Source organism: Ailuropoda melanoleuca, chromosome 9, assembly GCF_002007445.2.
Source record: "Ailuropoda melanoleuca isolate Jingjing chromosome 9, ASM200744v2, whole genome shotgun sequence".
Lineage (NCBI taxonomy): Eukaryota > Metazoa > Chordata > Mammalia > Carnivora > Ursidae > Ailuropoda > Ailuropoda melanoleuca.
In genome coordinates, this window is record NC_048226.1 from 9,240,894 (window position 1) to 9,261,342 (window position 20,449).

The following is a 20,449-nucleotide window of genomic DNA, read 5'->3' on the forward strand; positions in this document are numbered from 1 at the left end:
AAATAGAAATTATAGATCATTTCTCCCGTTCGGAAACTAGCACACCGTACAGGCGTCCAGCAAACGTTTGTGGAATGAATGAATGGATGGATGAATGAACGAATGAATATTTGAAGACTGGCTTACGTGAAGAACTTAGTGAGAAATGGTGTGGGTCAGAGATCTGAAGTACCCTGAAAAATACATATTCCAAGTACTTAATGGGATTTAGTGGCTGCAGAAAATCCCAAACATTGAAATAAGTAAAACGAAAGGGTTTCCCTAACACTTTCACAACTAAAAGTGTGGCTCCGCACACCCGGTTTAGAAGAGGCATTTGCAATCTACAAAGTTCCCTTCTTCGGAAAGCTCTAGACACCGAAGGGTTTTGTTCCTAAACTTCGGCCGCGGGGGCGGGCTGGCGCCTGTCCCTTTAAGAATCTGGTCAAAGTCTTTTTCCTCTCCCCGCCCCGCCCCCTCGAGGTGCCGGCGAGGCCCGGGCGCCCACCCTTTTCTCCCCCTGCGGGCTGAACTACGGGTTCGACGGCCCATCCGTCACAGAGACGCCGCTTCTGATTGGCTTCGCGCCGGGAGGCGGGGCGGGAAGGCCTGAGAAACTAGTTTGTTGGCGGCGGCCGGGCTGTTTCGCAGCGACAGCGCGCTCCGGCTGTGGCGAGCCGGGGAGGGGAGCGGCGGCGGCGGCGGCCCGGGGCCCCCCCCCAGGTGGGGACCGGGAGTGCGGGGAGCTGCGCGCCCCGCCGTGGGAGCCCCCGGCCGAGAGAGTCCCCGCGCGCCGCTTGCTCCGGGAGCAGCGCCGCGGTGCTCGGGGCCCCGGACCGCCCCGACCGCCGCGGGGTCTCGGAGGCTGGAGTCGGGGACAATGGTGGGGAGGGAGGGGGCTGGAGTCGGCCGCCTCCTCTCCAGTCCCCGCGACTGCTCCCGCCCCGCGCGTGCCTGGGGACCCGGCGAGGGTATTTGCAGAGAGCTCCGAGCGAGGGAATGAATTGTTTTGTAAATGGATGTTGCGCGCGGGAGCTACAACTCTTTCCCTTGGGAGTGGTTGATTCACTGAGTCCGCAGACTCTCTTTTTAAAAAATTACTATCGATCCTGGAAAGAGGAGGTTGCTTGTGTTTGAGGATGTGAGCGGCCGGGCTCTGCGCCCGGGCTGGGCGAAGTCCCCGCGCACTTGACGCCGAGGGCCAGATGGCCGTCTGCCTCGTGCGGAGCGAGGGCCGGGGGGTTAACCAGGGCAGTGTCGTCCCCGCGAGCCCGGCCCGCGTCCGGCGTCCCGGTACCCGCGGCCGTCCACGTCCTGCCTGACGGGGCCCCTTGTCTCTGTTTAGAGAGCTGTGCATCAGCGGAGCAGTGGTCACACGCTGTTAAGTCCCACCCACCTGCCCACCGAGGTGGCGCCACCCTAGCAGGTCCAGAGCGAGCCTTCTCCAGCCCCGCGGTCCTCTTCCCCACATCCTGCCCTGGCTCCTGGACCGCATTTGGGTACGCCCCCCTACTTTTCCTCCTCTAGTTGCTTGTGAAGCTTTTCCTTTGAGAGACTGTACCCCCAGGGGAACCGTACATTTTTTTGTGCTGCTGCTTCGAAGTCCCCAAGGTGCTTATCACTCTCTTTGTGCAAAGAAAAGTCTTTATAGAGACCCGATCAAAGGGATTGGCGTGGAGGCGGAGCCAGGCCCCTGCAGGTTTAATCTGGGCACTCTTTGGTCCTGCCAGCTTGGTTTGAGCAGAGGAAAGACTCCCTGAGCTTTGGCCCTCCCCAGTGAGTCAGGGCAGAGCACCAGGTGTCTGGGCCTTCTGGTTTCACTCTGGCCATGTGAAGAGTGAAGTTGCCAGTGGAACTGGGGGAGGAGGCAGGAACCCCACGTTCTTATCGTGGACCAGCTATGGTGACGGTGATGTGGGGTCAGGCCCTTTGGGACCCTGGACCTCTGTCTCCCCCTTCATAGGTGGGACTGATGCTCACTGGGCCCAGGTGTGCTGTTAGGATTCCTAGGGGCTGTTGATAAAGACTGGCATTTGGGGGCTGGGGGCAGGTGGGGAGTAGGACACAAGGTCCACCCCCCCCGGGGGGGCAGATTTGGTATCCTTCTGAGACCAGGGGTCCTGGGGTCCCCAAGCTATGCCTGAGGAGGGTGATGGAGTCAGTCTTCTGGGCCTAGCAGCTCTCTTGGTCTGGAGTCATTCCGTTTGTCCGGAAGTGACTCCAGGGAGATTGTTAAAAGGAAGGTAGAGAGAAATGGTAGAAACCTTCATCCTGGGGCTGGGGCTGCAGCTGGATTTATGTTTGTGGTGCAGAGAGAGGAGCTGTGGGTGAGCTGCACACCCAGCATCGGAGGCAGCTTCTGCAGCCTGATGCTCCTTAAAAGCCGCTCAAAACCTCTGGGCACCCAGTGTGGGCAGAGAAGAGCAGGAAGAAGGGGAAGATTAGCCAGGCCTGGGACTTCGCGGTCTGCAGCGAAAGCAGCTCACTTCTTCACTTCTGCCACTCTGATGCGCTAGGGAGCTGGGGGAGGGAGTGTTACTGGGTGAGTGGTTTGTTCATGCCTTTGTCAATTGACTAATTGAGTCTTTGTCAGAAGGGTCTTGATGGGGGCCCTGTCATCGGGGAGCTCCTAGACAAGGGTGTGCTGGCACACGGATTGGGCCCTGCCACACAGATACACAGGTGTGTGCATAGTACCCCAGTGATAAAGGCAGCAGGGGGAGCTGAGGGGAAGGGATGGCAAAGGCTTTCTGGAGAGATGATGCCTCGACAAAGATGAGAATGGCATGGTGGAGCCCTGATTCCAGGCCCTAGGCAGCAGCCTTCTCCCACCACCCACCCACACTTCTCCCAGAAGCCGATTCCTCGCAGCCCCAAGGTAGGTACAGGTTGAGATCTGGGAGAACGCAGACGGGAGTTGATAGAAGGGTTCATCTGAGACTGTGGAGTCAGCAGTCCTGGGAGTCTCCAGGAAGATGGATGGCTTCTGGCTGCAGTCTCTCTGCTCAGGGGTCCTGGGAAGAGCCACCCCACCAACCCCAAAGACCACCCCATCGTCCAAGCCCTCATCCGTCCGGACCAGCCTGCAGTGTGGCTGTGGCCTGGCCAGGGAGGGGCGGACAGAGCTGGCAGGAGGAAACAGAGTGGCCAGACACAAATGAATTGGCTGATCGAGATGCTGGTTTTCATCTAATGTGGTAAATTTCATAATTGAATTGCCTCAGGCAGCCAGAGCTATTGAAGCGTTTTCCCAGCCAGAAAACACTTAGTTGGACAGCTGGGGGTGGGGGCATGTGTGCACCCACAACTTTTACTCACCTCAGCGCAGTAGAGCTTTCCTCTTAGTAATCTGGGTCTGTCCCCGGGTGATGGAGTTCAGCCCAGTCTCCACAACAGGTTCCAGCCTCGTTCCTGGACCACCTGGCCCCTGAGCATCACTGCCCCGTCCCAGTGGAAAGGTCGCAAAAGCTGATACCTGTCACCTGCAGGCACTTGCCTTGCCAGACTGACTCCAGGTCCCTAGGCTGTGAGGATGGGGATACTGGGAGCAGAGAGAGAGCTCAAAGATGGGAGGGCTTCCTGTTAAGTCTCTTCAAGCATAAGATCAGATAGGGGGAAAGAGCACGGGCTCAGGAGCCAGACCTGGATTCGGATGCCGCTCATGTGATCTCCTGTGCCCCAGCCACCTCCACCCACCGTTTTCACCTCCCTCTGGTGCCAGGAGACTCTGTTCTTTCTCACTGCTGAACCTTTCCTTCTAAGCCGGGTCCATGCCTTTTGGAGGAGCAAAGGTAGGCACATATGGGTCATTGACTTGTTCTTCAGAGCGCTGGCTCTGTGATCTGAGAAATCCAGTGTAGTTGGGGAATTTCACCGTATTTCCTCACCGTCTCCTGCGCCCCGGGATGTATACAGAGTCTGCACCAGGCTCTCTGGGCCACAGCTTGTTGCAATGTGACTGAGGCCCAAGGCCAACGCCACCTCTTCACCATCCTCTGACAGTTGGAACGCTCACACCTGGAACGTGTTGGCAGAAAGAGCGCTTAAGTGGGGGTCGGGAAGTCCTGATGTGCCGCTCCCTGGCTGTGTGATTTCATGTAGGTCCCCTTTATGAGCCCCAACTTGCTCTTCTCTAACATGTGTGGATGGTCTTCTGTATGATGCTGCTATTAGATGTTTTGCCGTAAAACCCCAGAAGTTCTTACAGCCTCTGATGTCATGTAATTTTATAGGCTTGAGTTCTTTGCCTAGCCCTCTTGGGCAGGAAGACAGAGAGAGCAGCCAGTGGAGTGTAGAGGGGCAAATTAGAAGTTAGGAGTCTAGACTTCCAACTCTGCCTCTGATGTGTGCTGTGGGGCTCTGGGTAAGTTGCTTTCCCTCTCTGGGCCTTAATTTTTCCTCCTGTAGAACAAGAAAGGTATGCAGTAGGCAGGCTCCCAGTTTTCTTTCCTTTCTTGAGTGGAAACTGAGTCAGACTTTACCAGTTTCTCAGGCCTCCCTTGGCTCCCTGCCTCTGCCCACTGCCTTGGAGTCCAGAGCCCAGGTGTAAATTTAGGGCCTACAGGCACTGGTGCCCGTGGATGAGGGGCTAGTGATGCCAGAGGACTGGGTCAAAGAAGAACAAAGCTGGGCCCAAAGGAAGGTGGCAGGTGGATGACTTACTTCCCAAGGTTGCTCGGGCTGGTCCCAGGCAGGGACCTGGGTGGCAGGTGTGGGAGCACTTAGGCCGACACCCCTTCTCCAATCCCAATATGGATGGGGTGGGACCTAGCCCTAGTCCCCAGGGCCACCTTCAAGAAGAGAGATGGGCACAGATCTCCCAAGATTGGTAGGGATCGTGAGGGAGCCCGGGGGGACAGGAGGAGGACACGAGGCTCCTATAACCAGACTTTGCTAAGGAGGTGCCTGCAAGACCAGTTGGATCGCTCCTCCTGCAAGAAGGGGGGGCTGAGCAGGGCCGTGGGAGAACCACGTCTCTGTTGCCAGAGGGAGAACCACACTGGCCTTGGGTGTCACTTCCCACTCACCTCTGCTTGCCAAGAAGATACCTTCTACTGTCAGCCGATCCTTCAGAGTAGGATGCAGGGATAGGATGGAAACAGAAAGCCTTGTTTATTTTCTACCTGTTCTCGTTGGGCCCCCAAGGAGAGAGGCTGACCACAGATCAATCTAGGGTGAATGGAATTAATTTCCTAATTACGATAAGAGGAGGTTTGCTCACTCAATTCCAGGATGAGCTGCCTGCCAGGTTTGCCGTTGGCCAGACCAGATTTGTCTGGGCAGGAGCGAAGGCCAAGAGACATGGGAGCTCTTTTTCTAGAAAGCCATTACATCCAGCATCCAGAGTTCAAGTTCTGCTGCATGCTAGCCAGGGTTGTGAGACCCTGGGCAGCAAGTCCCTTAACCTGTGAATGCCTCTGTTGTCCACAGCTTTGAAAATCCAAGGGAGAGAGCTGTACAGCTCCATTCATGTAGCAAGCTTTTATTTAGCACCTTCTGAATGGCTCATCCTGAACTAGAAACTGGGGGGAAAAGTCAGGTTCGAAGAGAGTCCTTTCTTGGAAGTTTGGCCTCTGATAGGTGAGGCAGACAGGTAGTCAAGTGTTTGTGACACACTGCTGAAGAGTGAGTGGCATGGCAAGAGTCTGCCTCAGTTTCCCCACTGGAGAGGTGAAGAAGTAGACTGTTTCTAGCATCTCCATTGCAAATGGGTACAATGAATAATCTTTGCCATCTGTTCTCTACCAGGCTCTGGGGTGCAGAAGAAAACAAGGCAAGATCCCCACCATCCTGGAGCCCCTATTCAACTGGGGCCAGATAGACAAAATGAATACAGCTGCCGTTAGGGCTGTGGGACGTGGATGGGGAGGAAAAGGTCAAGGTGGGGACCGAGGGGGCCTAAAGAAGGCGACTCTGGGCTGGTGACCTTTGGGCGGAGACCTGCAGGGCTGGACTGAGGCACCTATGGGAAGAACTGAGGAAAGGCATGTGGGGCAGGGAGCAAGCGAGAGTACAGGCCGGAACAGCATGGGCCGCAGAGGGGGATCCAGCCAGAGATAGGTGGCAGGCATCACCCGCTATAATCTTCTGATTCCTAGGGAGGCCAAGAAAAACATGTTCCTTTAAACTGTTTAATTGTTTCCTTTAACTTCGGTAACACATCAGTTATAAATGGACAACGTGAGAGAAAATGCAGCATGGCCTGGAAGTCCCCCTCGTCCTTGGTATCTGTCACTGGTTTGATGCATACCCTTCTGGCCACCCTTTTTCTGTACAGATTTTGTGTTTCTGCCCACAGCTTCTGTGGCCCAGTGTGTGGTCGCACTTCTGCCCATCTTACAGCTACACAACACTCCTGTGTGCCCCAGTCACCGGTGTTCATCTCACCCTCTCGGGGGAGATGGTTAGGTCCTGTCTGATTTTTTTGCCCCCCTTCATACAATCCATGAAGTCGTGTGTGTCCTGGATCGTGCAGCTTTGATTTTTATTTTTATTTTTTTTAATTTATTTTAAAGATTTTATTTATTTATTTGAGAGAGAGAGAGCAAGCAAGCAAGAGAGCACAAGCAGGGGGGAGCAGCAGAGGGAGAGGGAGAAGCAGACTCCCCGCTGAGCAGGGAGCCCGACGTGGGGCTCCATCCCAGGACCCCAAGATCATGACCTGAGACAAAGGCAGCCGTTTAACCAACCGAGCCACCCAAGCTCTTTCTGATTTTTAAATGTTCATTGTCAAAGCTGAATGCCTTTCCCCAAAACAGGCAGGTCATTCACCCATCGATGGTGTCTGGGAGCCCATTTGCCCACATCCTCACCCATACTTTATAATACTTGGTATTATCCACATTTTCACGAGGGGGCGGGGGGGGATCTCATTATTCCTTTAAAACAAGCAAACCAAAAAAAAGTGATCCAGTTTATCTAGGCTTCCTTTTTTTGTTTTCATCCATCTTTGTTTTTTCCAGAATATCGAGGTTTAGTAATTGCTGGTTCTGCCTCTGACTGGTCTCCTGACCTCCAGTGAAGCTTCATCTGTGAAATGAGGCCCTTTTAATCCCTGCCCTGCCCCCTGCCAGGCTGCTGTGCGTTGCCTGTGGTGCATGGGAAAACATTCCTGAAAGTTCATTTTACGCTGAAAAGTTCTGCAAACATCATGGGTTTTACTAGTGAGAGCCAGATATTTGAAGCCCAGAACATGTGAGTGACTCTGAGTGTTTCTAAACAGCCAGTCTAGGGGAGGGGCTGGGGTGGCTTTAGGTGGGACGTCTGCCTGGCATCCCTCACGTGGCCTGAGAGGGAAGTCAGAGGGCTAGCTAGTAGGTGTGTTCCTCCCTGTCTCACCTGCAGGAATGAAGGAATGAGCCAGGAGGGTAGAGAAAGAGCTCTAGCCCATCCCTAAAAAGGCTCTGAAAGGGGCATTGGTCACCACAGGCTGATCCCCCTGTTTAGCTGCTGGTTAGACCAAAGCCTTGGGCCCTTAGAACTTTATGGATTCCCATGTTTCTTACTTTGGGGGTCCTCGTCTGTTTTCCTGTAACAGGAGGCTTTAAAACAAGAAAAGATAGACAAAAGGGCCCTTGTACTTGTTTTGGGGACAGAAGGATGGGGAAGCTCTGGTAGAGAAGGAAAGGAGTCTGGGGCCAGGGGGAACCACTCCCATGTGGTTCCTGGGTGGCATCAGGTCCTAAGATGGGGAACCCGGGAGGCAGGCAGCCCTGTGTCCTGGGCCCCTAGAGGAATTCATGACTGCTGGGATTCCCATGCCCGGGGACACTGTAGCCAGGCTCTCCTGTCATTCCCCGAGTGGGCTCTAACAGCTCACCTCCTCTGCTCGAGGGGCGGCATCCAGGCTGGCCTGAGCCCTGCTGCCCTGGGCATGACCCACATGTAAGCCCATCTGCTATTTCCCCCAGTACCCGACCTGGTTAGGACAGCTGCAGGGGACAGGAGGCCAGAGAGAGGGAGGTAGACAGACGTGGGAGAGAGTAATAAAGAGCAGATGCACAAGGGGACCGTGGAACCCCCAAAGGGCTTTGGTAGGGGGCCTCCCCTCTCTGTACTCTGCAGCTAGTGAGCAGGAAGAGAAGAGGGTGGGGAGCCTGGCTGCTGGCAAGTTTTGTTTTTTTTCTTTTTAAAGATTTTATTTATTTATTTGACAGAGATAGACAGCCAGAGAGAGAGGGAACACAAGCAGGGGAGTGGGAGAGGAAGAAGCAGGCTTCCAGCGGAGGAGCCTGATGTGGGGCTCGATCCCATAACGCTGGGATCACGCCTTGAGCCAAAGGCAGACTGAGCCAAAGGCAGGCGCTTAACGACTGCGCCACCCAGGCGCCCCTGCTGGCAAGTTTGTATGTTTCTCAGACATCCCCTGATGTCGAGGGTTGGAATTTTCAGGAAGGGAGTGAGGGGAGCATCTTGGGAGCTGATTTGGGGGTGGTCCATGGGGGGCAGAGGCCCGAGTGGGCTGCCCTGGCTGAGTGCCACCTGCTGCCAGCCTGAGCCCAGCTCACGGGTGTTTCCCGGAGCTAGCGTGAGACCAGATCGCCAGGTTTCCTTTCAGGCCCGCAGATGGACTGGTGTATCTGTGCTGCAGGAAGTCACAGCTGCTATTTTTACCACTCCAACGAGGACTTTTTACTGGAAGGTACAATTACAAGCAAAATGTCAGGGTTTGGTTGTCCAGCCAAGCCCCAGGAGGCTGCCACAGGCTAAGGCAGGGGCCATGGCACGTTGGGTGGTGTGTAAAGCAAGACACTTTGCATGTGGACACGTACCTCCCCTGGTTGCTGAGTGGCTTCCTCTGACCACTTGCAGGGTCTGGAGTTCTCCACTAGGCCAAAAAGAGGCCTGCGCTGGGTTTTGCCCGGATAATTACACCTGAACACCTTATAACTGGCTGGTCATGGGACTGAAGCTAACCAGCTAAGCCATTCCGTTCCCTAGTGCCCCGGAAGTTGACATTATTTTCAGTGAAATTACTGAGAGCCTTCTGTATGATACCTGCACTGCTAAGTGCTAGGAGTAGACATGAGTAAGACAGTCCCGGCTCTCAAGCATCACCTGTGCAGCGATTAAGGATACAGGAGGTGTGAATGGTCCCCAGACCCTTCGGACAAGCACCTGGTATGCTTTTCCTCTATATGCAGTATGGTCTGAGGCCAGCAGGGCTGATATTAGCTCCTGTTGCTTCATAACAAATCAGCACAAACTTAGTGGCTTAAGCTGTACCTATTGATCAGCTCATAGTGCTGTAGGGCAGAAGCCTGAGCTGGCTGGACTTTCTCTGCTTAGGGTTTTGGACCAGAAGTCCATGGTCAAGGTATTGACTGGACTCTCACCCTGAGGCCCTGGGGGAGAGTCTGCTTCCTAGCCATTCATGTTGTTGGCACAGTCAAGTTCCTGGTGGTTGTAGGACTCAGGTCCCCCTGTCCTCTCTGGTTGTCATCTGGATGCTGATCTCAGGTCCTAGAAGCTGCCACAGTTTGTGCCAAGCGTTCCCTGCCACCTCCAGACCCGAAATGGGGATATCAAATCCTCTCCTGTTGCAAATCTTTGGCATCCACTTCTGTGATCCGCTGGAGGAAACTCTGCTGTAAAGGGCTCCTGTGATTAGGTCAGGCCCACCCGGATAACCTCTCTGTTTCTAGGTCGCCTGATAAGTTAGCAACATCACTAATTATATCTGCAGATTCCTTTGCCATGTGGGTAATGTGGCAAGCACGCCATGTAGGTCACAGGAGTAAGGCCAGGGTGGAGATCAGGGGACTGGCCATCTTTGCACGTGCCCACCACAGGGCTCACGCCACCAGGGGCTGCAGCCACAGTACGAAGGGCAGCAGCTCTCACTAACGGAGTGAGTTTTGTGTGCCTCGTGCTGCTAAGCTCTCTCCCTGGATTCTCTCCTTTAATTCCCAGGGTAGTACTTTGATGTGGGGACAGTTATTTTCACCCCCATTTTCCAGATGAGAAGACTAAGGCTCGGGGAATGTACGTATCTGGGACCAGTCACACAGGCGCAAGCAGCAGTACTGGGATTTGGAAGCAGGGGCGTAGAGCCTAGCCACCTCGTTAGTTGGCGTTTCCACGTTGATCCCTGCGATTTATGGAACACTGTCCGGGGCAGGGTTGAGGGTTATTCTTTCCCATCTGGCACTTAAAATACTTAAATATGAAACATGTCAGTCATATTGCAAGTTAATACAGCAGACACCAGGAGCCTGTCACGTGGGGTTGACAGATGTCTAGATCTTTCTGATGCTTACTGCAGTGGCTCTTGTGGTTAATCCACTACCCCTTCAGCCATGTTTACTAGCTTTGCATGTACTCTAGGCAAGAGAAATGCCACAGAATACTGTCTCTAGGAGTCGGAGATTAAAATAAGGGCACAATGTACAATGACCTGAAGGAATAAAATGTCCCAGACAAAAAACACCACAGTGCTATCGCAAAGACTCAATGGGTATCAGAACCTTCACTGCAGGAAACAAGACAAAAATGTGTATTTACTCACTGCCACGTTCCTGGTACACAGCACAGAGCCCTGCACATAGTAGGTGCTCAGATTCCTTATCCGGGTGGTTTTTGGAGCATCTTGCGTGTGCAGAGCGTGCACACTAGCTGCCAAGTCCAGAGAGGGTGTGATGTGGAGGTGAGACTTGAGGGCAGAAAGGGTGGAGGGGAGAGCTGGAAAGGCCAGCCTGTGTCTGTGTGCTTGGTGGCAGGGAGAGGGGCTCGGGTGGGCGATGAAGCTGGAGGGGGGACAGACTGAACAAGGCTTGGATGTCCAAGCCTCATTGAGACCTTCTGAGCAGGAGAGACTGATGGTCAGGAGCAAAGCATTTGGCCTCAGATTGCGGGGAGGGGGGACACATTGGGGACAGGGGCCCCTCACAGCCCAGTGTGCAGTGGGGAAGGCCTCACCTTGTCTCCAGCATAGGACTGGTGACACAAGGAACCCAGGAAGGAAGATTTAATGGAATTGGTGGCCACGCAGTGTGCTAAAAATGTATATATGAATGAGTCGCAACTTCTGGGCACCCATGTATTTGGCTATAAATATACACACATATGTAATTTCAAGAGACCAAGAATTATCAGCTGCAAAGCCCAAAGGCAGCAGCCCATGCATGGCCCCTGTAGTTTGCTGTCTGAGGCCCTGCCCAGTACAAAGTACCCAGATCTGTTATTTTGGGGGAGAATGAGGGGGTCCTGTGGTAAGAAGAAAGTGGCTGGTAATGAGGGGAGGGGCAGGGCAGGTCGGAAGAAGGGAGGCTCTGGGGCAGGTGGGGAGGCCAGCCAGCCATAGGGTAGAAGGTGCTGGCCCCTGTGACCGCAGCTCCATGCATGCTGGGGAGGGGGCTGAGACTCAGAGGGGCGGGTGATCCTGCCGTCACCCACCCCGAGCTTTCCATAGAAGTTTTCCTCTGAGTTCTTAGCACAAACACAGCTAATGTGGAAGGTAAGTGAGTGCTGCTAACCCGGTGTTCTCAAAAGTGTGTTTAGGAGGACCCCTGAGAGTCTTTTAGGGGTCCCCAAGGTCAAAACTGTTTTCATGGAAATACCAAGGTGTTATTTGCCTCTTTCACTAATCTCCCTGAGTGCATGGCTTAGTGAGCTGATGTTTTCCAAATGACCAAATGACCTCCAGTCCACACCGTGCATGAGTGGAAAATCCATTCAGGGTGCAAGATAGCCCAGGAGATCGGAATGTCACAGAGTACAAGAGCTCACGGACTCACGCTCAGGTTCCACACTGCAGTTAATCTTTAAGAGACTACTGCTCGTCCAGTCTTGGTGTGATATCAAATAAGAATATCCGAAATTATCTGAGAAGTCTCTTACAGTTTCCTTCCTTTTCCAACAACCCATCCCTATGAGGCTGGATTTTCTTCACGTTCTTCAATGAAAACATTTTACAAGAAACATTTTGAGTGCCCAGAGCACCTGGGAACCAGGAACCAGCTACCAGGCCCTGAGCCCAGCTCTCTACGTGAATTTCCCCCCTTTAGTCCCTCAGCAGTCCGGTGAGGTGGGTGCGATGATTTTCATGCCCATTTGACAAATGTGGAAACAAGGGCACCGAGCATTTGAATGCCGGCACAGGTCTCATATCACGGATGAGGCATTAGCAGCAAGAGGGGAGGTCCCAGGTGATGGTGGCTGTTCTCTGGGCAGGAGGGAAGGCAGGTGCCTCACAGGAAGCCTGTATCACAGGTCTGGTCTGTCCCCAGGTCATCCGCTGTGCTCTGCAGCAGGCACCCTTCCTGGCGGTACTAAGCCTGGCAGGGACACACACCTGCTTCCTCCTTTCCTGAAGCCCAGGAGGGAAGATGCAGGTTTGCTAAGTGGAACGGCGGGGGTGCTTGAGAAATCAAGGGTTTTCATTTAAAATACCATCTCCTGTTCAGCTGCACACAGCGTTTGTGGCCAGGAAAGTTCCTTGTCTTCATAAGCAGCCCTCATCATGCTATTTGAGCAGGGACTTGGGAGAAAAACAGCTTTATTTTTATTTTTATTTTTTTTAAAGATTTTATTTATTAATTTGACAGAGAGAGACAGCCAGAGAGAGAGAGGGAACACAAGCAGGGGGAGTGGGAGAGGAAGAAGCAGGCTCCCAGCGGAGGAGCCTGATGTGGGGCTCGATCCCAGAATGCTGGAATCAAGCCCTGAGCCGAAGGCAGATGCTTAATGACTGCACCACCCAGGCGCCCCGAAAAACAGCTTTAAATACTAGGATGTGTGCAGTTTTAAAATTTTCTCTGAGCCTCAGTTTACCCATCTGTACAAGTGGCACCTTGAAGAGGTGTCTTAAGGGTTAAGTGCAAAAATGCATTTAAAAGCCCCTGGCACAAAGGTTCATGTACGGCAGGGTTTTTAAAAAGTGATACTGTATCTGGCACAGAATTCAGTTCAGAGGGGTGGGGGTCTCCCCTGTTCTCACCAGTGGCACTGCTGTCAACCAGTTTCTTACCCAGCCTCCCAGAGGTAGTCTGTCACATACCCATGGGTGTGTGTCGTGTCTGCGTGTGCATAGGTAGTCTGGTTTCTAGCAGACGTAAAAGACAGCCTCCAATCCGCAGCGCTTACAGTAGCGTGGAAAGCCACCTGCTTTATATATATATATTTGGCTGCATAGTATTGCACTTTATGAATGAACCAAGGTTTATTTGACTAGGACTCTTATTTATGAATGTTGAGGTTGTTTTCCAGCCTTTTGCTTGCACCCAAACCTCATGTACAAATGGGACTGAGGGCAAGGTTCCCAGGCGTGGAAATGCCGGGGCAGAGGGCATTTGTCATCTTGAAAGACTCCGAATTGCTCTCCAGCTACACTTCCTTGCTCTCGGCCCACAACGGGAAGAGAAAAGACAGCTTCTATCTCAGGCTTTAGGAATTGAGGAGCATTCTGACTCCAGTTCGACACCCATGCTGACAGCCTAGAGAAGAATGAACGGGGAGAAAGACCCACTACCAGGAAATGGCCAGTGCTTTACTCTTGGTGTTTTTGTTGGTTTTTTCCCCCCTGTTCTATTCTGCATATTCATTTTCCTCCTAGACTGTTGCTCCAGGTGGCTCATTGAAAGTGATATCTAGGCCAGAGTGTTTTTAATGGCTCCATCTGTGGGGCCCTGAGAATCTTTTAAGGGACCAGACAGGAAAAGAGACAGCCTCCCTCTGGGTCCCCAGCCCCCCTCTGTTTGCCAAGGGCCAGGCCAGTCCTTCTGAAGAGGGAGGAGCCCAAGACCATGATGCAATGTTTGCTTTGGAGGGGACTTTTCTCTCTGCCCCCTTTGTTTCCCTCTGCCGCACTCTGGATAATTGAAAGGAAATGAGTTATTTCAACAGATGGGTTAGCCCAAGTGCTGAGTTCTCCGTTGCCTCTCTGATTAGAGCCGTGGTGTCCATTGTTGTTGGCCCTGCTCCCAGCTGGAGCAGCAGCCGGCCTTGCAGACTCCCAGCTTTGGGGGCCAGAGACGGTCCTCCACTGAGCTGAGGGGAGCAGGATGTGGTACCTTCTGTCCGTCCTGCCCTGATGAACTTGGTCCTGTCTACACCACCACCCCGCTTAGCTGTAAGAAGGCGCTTTGTTGCAGGGGCAGTTTAAGCACGGTAAACAGAACTTTTAGGACAATAGAACATCGAACATCTGTGATTGTTCTCCATAGATTTCATCCCTAGAGAATACAGTAATTCAACATAAGCAACACAGTTATCGTTGGATAAAAATTTTTAGGGGCGCCTGGGTGGCGCAGTCGTTAAGTGTCTGCCTTTAGCTCAGGGCGTGATCCCGGCGTTATGGGATCGAGCCCCATATCAGGCTCCTCCGCTATGAGCCTGCTTCTTCCTCTCCCACTTCCCTTGCTTGTGTTCCCTCTCTCGCTGGCTGTCTCTATCTCTGTTAAATAAATAAATAAAATATTTAAAAAAAATTTTTTTTTAAACTGTGGATGAGTGACCTAGATGGTGGTTGTATATTTCACAGACACTGAAAGTTACATTTGGCAACCACAGAGACACTGGGCTGTTTGAGGAGGGAGCCAGGAGACTGTGGATCCCAGCGCCTGTAGACAGCAGGCACTCCAGTAACCTTGTTCAATGGTGAATGACGGATAGGAATTTGGAAACTATGTAATTGAGTAAAAACAATGTAAAATAATCCTATTTTTACTGCAACAATGTAAACTGGGGATAAAAGGAGAAAAGAAGCCAAAGTGAAAATAGTTACTCTGTTCTCAGTGTTTCTTAACCTTATCGCTTTCCCCCAAAACCTTTTTAGATCTTTTTACCCCCTGTGCTTACCCCTTCCATAAATGTTAATACCAGATATACTGTAAGTCGATGTACTGTGTGTGTATCTGTGCTTTGTGTATAAAAAGAACAAGAGGGGCGCCTGGGTGGCTCCATCGGTTGAGCGTCTTTGGCTCAGGTCATGATCCTGGGGTCCTGAGATAGAGCCCCATGTCCAGCTGCCTACTCAGTAGGGAGCCTGCTTCTCCCTCTGCCCCTCCCTCTGCTTGTGCTCTCTCTCTCTGTGTCTCATATAAATAAAATCTTAAAACACACACACACACACACACACACAAACGACTTTCATCCCCGCCCCCCAAACCAATTTTGGCCCCTTAGGGCAGTGTCCCCAGCCACAACCTCCCTGTCCCCTCACCCTCAGGAAAACGCCTTTGTTCAGGGTTGTAATTCTGAGGGATTTACATCTTTCATATCTTTGGCTTCACTCTTACATTGTCTTTTCGGTAAAAATGACTGAGCTCCTGGGTGTGCCTCAGCCTGTCTCGCTTGGACCTTGGAGCTCGTGCTGCGGGAAGACAGGGCTCTGGGCAGAGCACAGGGTGCTGACTGCCCAAGGCTGTAGCTGCTGTGGGCTGGACTTGTCGCCCAGACGGACCCTCCTGAGGGTCTCCTCTCCTGAGCAAGATGGCTTCTCCCAGAACACAAAACCTTGCCGGAGCGGAGCTGGCAAAATCCTTCCATTGTCTTTGAGCAGCTGGATGAGGCATGGGAGACTGTTAGATCCTTTCCTTGAGGCAGCCTCGCTCAGCTGGGTGTCCTCACCTGAGCAGGACACACAGAATGACCCTAGAGGCTGCTTTCTTACTAGGACCCTTTGCAGGGAGGGAGAAATGCACGGAAGAAAAGGTAGTGCATTACCCACATCGGACATCCTGGGGCTTGGGGGCTTCATTCTCCTCGAGAAGGCACTGCCCTGGGTGCACGGAAGCTGGTTGACAAGGGTGACTCCAAGGGGTAGACAGAAGAGAGTGTCCGGTGGCTGGAACCCCAGGCTGCGGCCCCCAGCTCTCTTCTGTCCCTTTGGGGTGTGGAAGGGATCTGCACCGCGAGCAGCCTTGTGACATTGGGCACACAGTACAGTGGTGGGAGCTCATCGCCCAGCGTCCAGCCGGGGACATACAGGTGGTGGTTGTGCCTCAGGCTGCAGGAAGTGGGTGAGTTAGCACAGAGAGTGCCCAGAACAGTGCCTACGATGCAGCGAGTACTCGATAACCGCAATTCAGTACGTAGTACTGCTCCCGCCCTTAATCCCAGAGCTCGTGTTCTCACGTCCAGATGACAGAAATCTTGGCGTGTATGGTGGGGCTGTACTGGCAGTCATGGGTGAGTGAAGCCGTGGGCCTGGTTTTGGCCAATGAGATGGGAACACAAGTACTGTATGTCTTCCAGGCCAAGCACTGGGTTGCGGTGCTGCACGTTCCAGAGCGCTCTCCCTTTTCCCATTGGCAGAGTGACTGATGACATGGTGCTGCCGGTGATGACAAGAACACTCCCACACTCCCCTCGCCGCCGCCACCGAACCATGACGCGTGTAGTATGAGCCAGAGAGAGACCGCCGTCCTCTGAAGCCCCTGACATTCGGGGGTGTTGATGCAGCGTAACCTAGCCCATCCTGATTAAAGCGGACGGTCCCAATCGACCACGTGGGGCTTGCTAATGGGGACCTCACCTTCTGTGTGAGATGCAACACAGCAGAGGCCCACAGTAGCCATGCGTTTGGTCTGGCTCCCCTCCTGGCCAGAATTCCCTGCCGAGGCTTTGCAACAAGTGTGGCTTCATTTCCCAGCAGGGTTGCACAACCTTGACCCCTTACCTCCTGTCCTCTGCTTCCTCTGGGAAGGCAGAGCCTGTTGCCCTGGGGAAGCCAGCACAGCGCCACCCCCAAGCCCTTCCCCAGTAATAATAGCGCCCCGGCTTCCCGGCCGCAGAGGCTGCAGCAGCCTGCAACTTGGCTATCAATCATGGAAGCCAAAGAGGCTGGCCTTCCTCAAGTGTGCGTCACTTTTGGGGGCATTAAGGGAAAGGGCTGGAACACGTGGAGAAGGCACTGAAGCCTTTGCCCACCCCTCTGGGTCTCCCCGGACCTCCCTTCCCCTTCCAGGCTTAGGCTGCAGGTGGACAGTGGGCCATGTGTAGGGAAGCCTTAGGACTCACTGCCCACCAGGGGACACACTGTGGGGGGAGCCGGGCACATCTGAGAGGGTACAGTGCACTGGTGATCATGACCTCAGAGCCACTGGCAAGAGAACCAGATTGTCCCACAGTGTGGTCTGCCAGAGATCTCGAGGTGGCTGGGATTCTGCCCTGTGGGGAGATGAGTTCAGGGGCAGGCTGGCCTGCTGTCTCCCTTCCTGGGGGAGCCAGCTGATGCAGGGTCATGCTGGTTACCGCCTAAAGAGGGACCTCGTTTGTAACCCAGCGCTGTATGAAGCAACACCCTCACCCCTTCCCCAAGCCATGCTCTGTTCTAAACCGTCCCTGTAGCCAAGCCATTCCCCTGCAGGAGGGATGGGGTGAGGCTGTGGGCTGGGGTGGGGCAAGGTTGCATCCAGCCGAGTAACCACATTGAGCGGAAGGTGTGTGTTACACAATTCTCATGACTTTACTGCAGGTTTGAGATCTTTCAAAACAGAGATGGGAAACAAAATCAAAATAGACACAGCAAAAAAATAGAAATAGTTCTAATCTTTTGCGTTTTAAATTAAAAACAGTACCTACAATTTTTTGAATGTATATAAAGTTTTAGTTTTTTAAAGAAAGGACTGTTGAAAGGCAGAGGCATTTAGGGAAAGGACCCTTTGTCTGATGACGCACTTGTATCTAGAATGATCTGTGCCTCTGATCCAGTTACTGTGGTCATAGTGATTTTGCTTTCAATTAACAATTAGATTTGTGTGCTTTGTAAGGGGGCTTAGTTTGCTTTCCACTTGAAAAGGTAGAACGGATACCCCTGCACCCTGCAGGCTCCCTGAGGGGCTTGGATCCCCAGATGTGGGGGTGGGGCAGGGCAGGCACTTGAGCTGCCGTGTCACATGGCCACCCCGAGATTCCCCGCCTGGGAAGCGTGTTGCATCACACAGCTCAGCGCATATGTGGTGTTAATAGCATTTAACTCCTTCATTTTTACAGTTCCAGGAGACACCCAGGTCCAGCCGGCCTGACTCTCACCTTGGGTGTTTTTTCTGATCACAGAAATATTACATAATCATTAAAAATCAAACAACTTATAAATGACTAGAATAGACAGTGAAAATTGCGTCAGTCAGAGCAGAGGACGGGGCGCCCGGCTGGCTCTGTAGGCGGAGCATTCGACTCTTGATCTCCGGGTCGTGAGTTCAAGTCCCATGTTGGGTGTGGAGCTTACTTAAAAAAAAAAGCAAAAAAACCCAAAGCCGGGGTAGGGATGGAGTAAGGCTCAGGGGTGTCTGTTCTGTTCTTTGTTGGGGACACGGGTCATGGGGCAACAATATTAAACAGCCCACGGAGGGAGCATGACCAGGCCACTCGAAGTGCCCATCATTTACTGTCCCATTTGTTTCTCAGTTGTTTTTCTTGTCACTCTGTGGTTGAAAAAAACGGACCCAGCAAGACGAATTAACTTTCCCAACGGCACACAGTAATGGCTGCCTGGCCCTCAGTAGCCCTGTTCTAACCAGTGGCCTTGAGGATCTGTGACGTCCCCTCCGCTTTGTCATGGTTGTGCACGTAGCTGGGGCAGAGCACCGCCAAGGAGCGTCTGCAGAGCACTTGCCGCCTCTCCCTGCTCCTGGCCCTCTCCCATCCTGCTCGCACGTGAGCCTTTGTGCGATGAGTGTGTTGTGCAGCCCAAGAGCTAAGACGTTGCCATCTTGGTTTTTTGGCCTTCAGCATCGCCTGGTATCCAGCAGGTGCTCAGTCAGGATTTGTCTTGGGTTTTTTTTTTTTTTTTAAGATTTTATTTATTTATTCGACAGAGATAAGAGACAGCCAGCGAGAGAGGGAACACAAGCAGGGGCAGTGGGAGAGGAAGAAGCAGGCTCCCAGCGGAGGAGCCTGACATGGGGCTCGATCCCACAACGCTGGGATCACGCCCTGAGCCGAAGGCAGACGCTTAACCGCTGTGCCACCCAGGTGCCCCTGTCTTGGGTTTTGAGGTTGGGTGATGTATGACCTTTGCAGTCACCGGGGTCCTGTGTCTGGCGCCCCAGTGTGGACTTGCTGACCGGGGCCCACCTGCTGCAGCTGGGCTGTGCAAGGTGAATTCCTCACTCACAGGTCTGGCACCTGGGCTCAGATGGCCGGATGGATGGGGAATGGCCGGCCTCTCTCTCTCCCACATGGCAGGCTGGCGCCTCATCACGGTGTGGTGGGCTCACGTTATCTGGCTTCCCTTCGAGTGAGCACCGCAAGAGACGGGGTGGAAGCCGCTGATCTCTGAAGGTCTGGGCCCAGCAGTGGGCCCAGGGTCTCTCTGGCTCCATTTGGTCAGTCACAGTGCAGCCACAGAACCCGCTCAGACACAATGGGAGGGGACGTGGACCCCGCCTGTCAGTGGGAGCTGTGTCATAGTTGGTGGGCATCTTTGGTCCTCCTATAGCCCCATGTGACTGTGCCCCTGGCCTTTGTCTTCCCTGAGTGGGGGCCAGCCTTGTTTCTGCCTAGCCTTTGTGTTTGCAGTTCCTAGAACTAGGAACCTAGAACCTTCCTTACCCTGTCGTCACACCCTGGCCCCAGCTCATCGTTGAAGCTTCAGCTCACATGTCCCCTCTTCACAGGGGCCTAAGTGACCCCACCGTCTTGTCACCGTGGCCCACTGCTGCTTTATTTTCCTCACTCACTGACCTGTCTCCTCACCGCTGTTCTGTCCCCCCCACGGGATCCCAGAGTGCAGCCCCTGGGGGCAGCACCCTGTCCCTGTCCATCACCTCCTCCCACACCCGGTACGGCACGTGGGAATTGCTCAGGAAGTATGGTTGATGAGTGAGTTGGAGCCACATGACTTGCAACCCACCATCCGGGCCCTGGGCTTTCCTGCTCCCTCCGGCCTCCAGTGAAGATCAGAGTTGACAACCTCATTTTGAGGAGCCGGACTCCTGGCTGGTGAAGGGAGGCGGGGAGGGGTTAGTGCTATGGCCAAATGCAGTCAGGCCCTCTGGACAGTGGCACCGACAGCAGGGGGGTTTTTTTGTTTTTGTTTTTTTTTAAATATTTATTTATATATTTTAAAGAGAGAGCGTGGCGGGAGGGGCAGAGGGAGAGAGAATCTCCAGCAGACACAGAGTCCGACACAGATCTCCATCTCACGACCCTGAGATCATGACCTGAGCCAAAATAAAGAGTTGGATACTTAACCAACTGAGCCACCTGGGTGCGCCCGCCCCCGCCCACCCCCCCGACAGCAGCTTTGATCATCTGTGGCGGAGTTTTTCTCTGAGAACGGAGACCTTTAGCTTTCCAGGGCTGGGATCTTCAGAGCGCATGGCGAGTTTCTTCTGGAGGTCTTACCCCCTTGGCGACTGTATTTCCTGTGCATGTAGTTACCTTTCCAAGGGCGCTGGGAGAAGTGAGCTGGGCACATTGTCGTCGGTGCACTTTCACTGCCTGTGTGCAGGAGCGGAGGTGTTGTCGGAGGTGAATTGATACCTCTCAGCAGGATGACAGATCCCCAGTCGGGAGCATGGCTCTT

General features: G+C 53.4%; 1 protein-coding gene across 1 annotated transcript in view; it reads left to right on the forward strand.

Moving 5' to 3' along the window:
- The first annotated feature begins 1,274 nt into the window (after positions 1-1,274).
- KLHL25 (kelch like family member 25) overlaps positions 1,275-20,449 on the forward strand; it is a 34,313-nt gene continuing 15,138 nt past the window's right edge. Inside the window, exon 1 of the mRNA XM_034667896.1 lies at positions 1,275-1,478. The gene's annotated coding sequence lies outside the window, so the exon portion shown is untranslated. The remainder of the gene's footprint in view (positions 1,479-20,449) is intronic.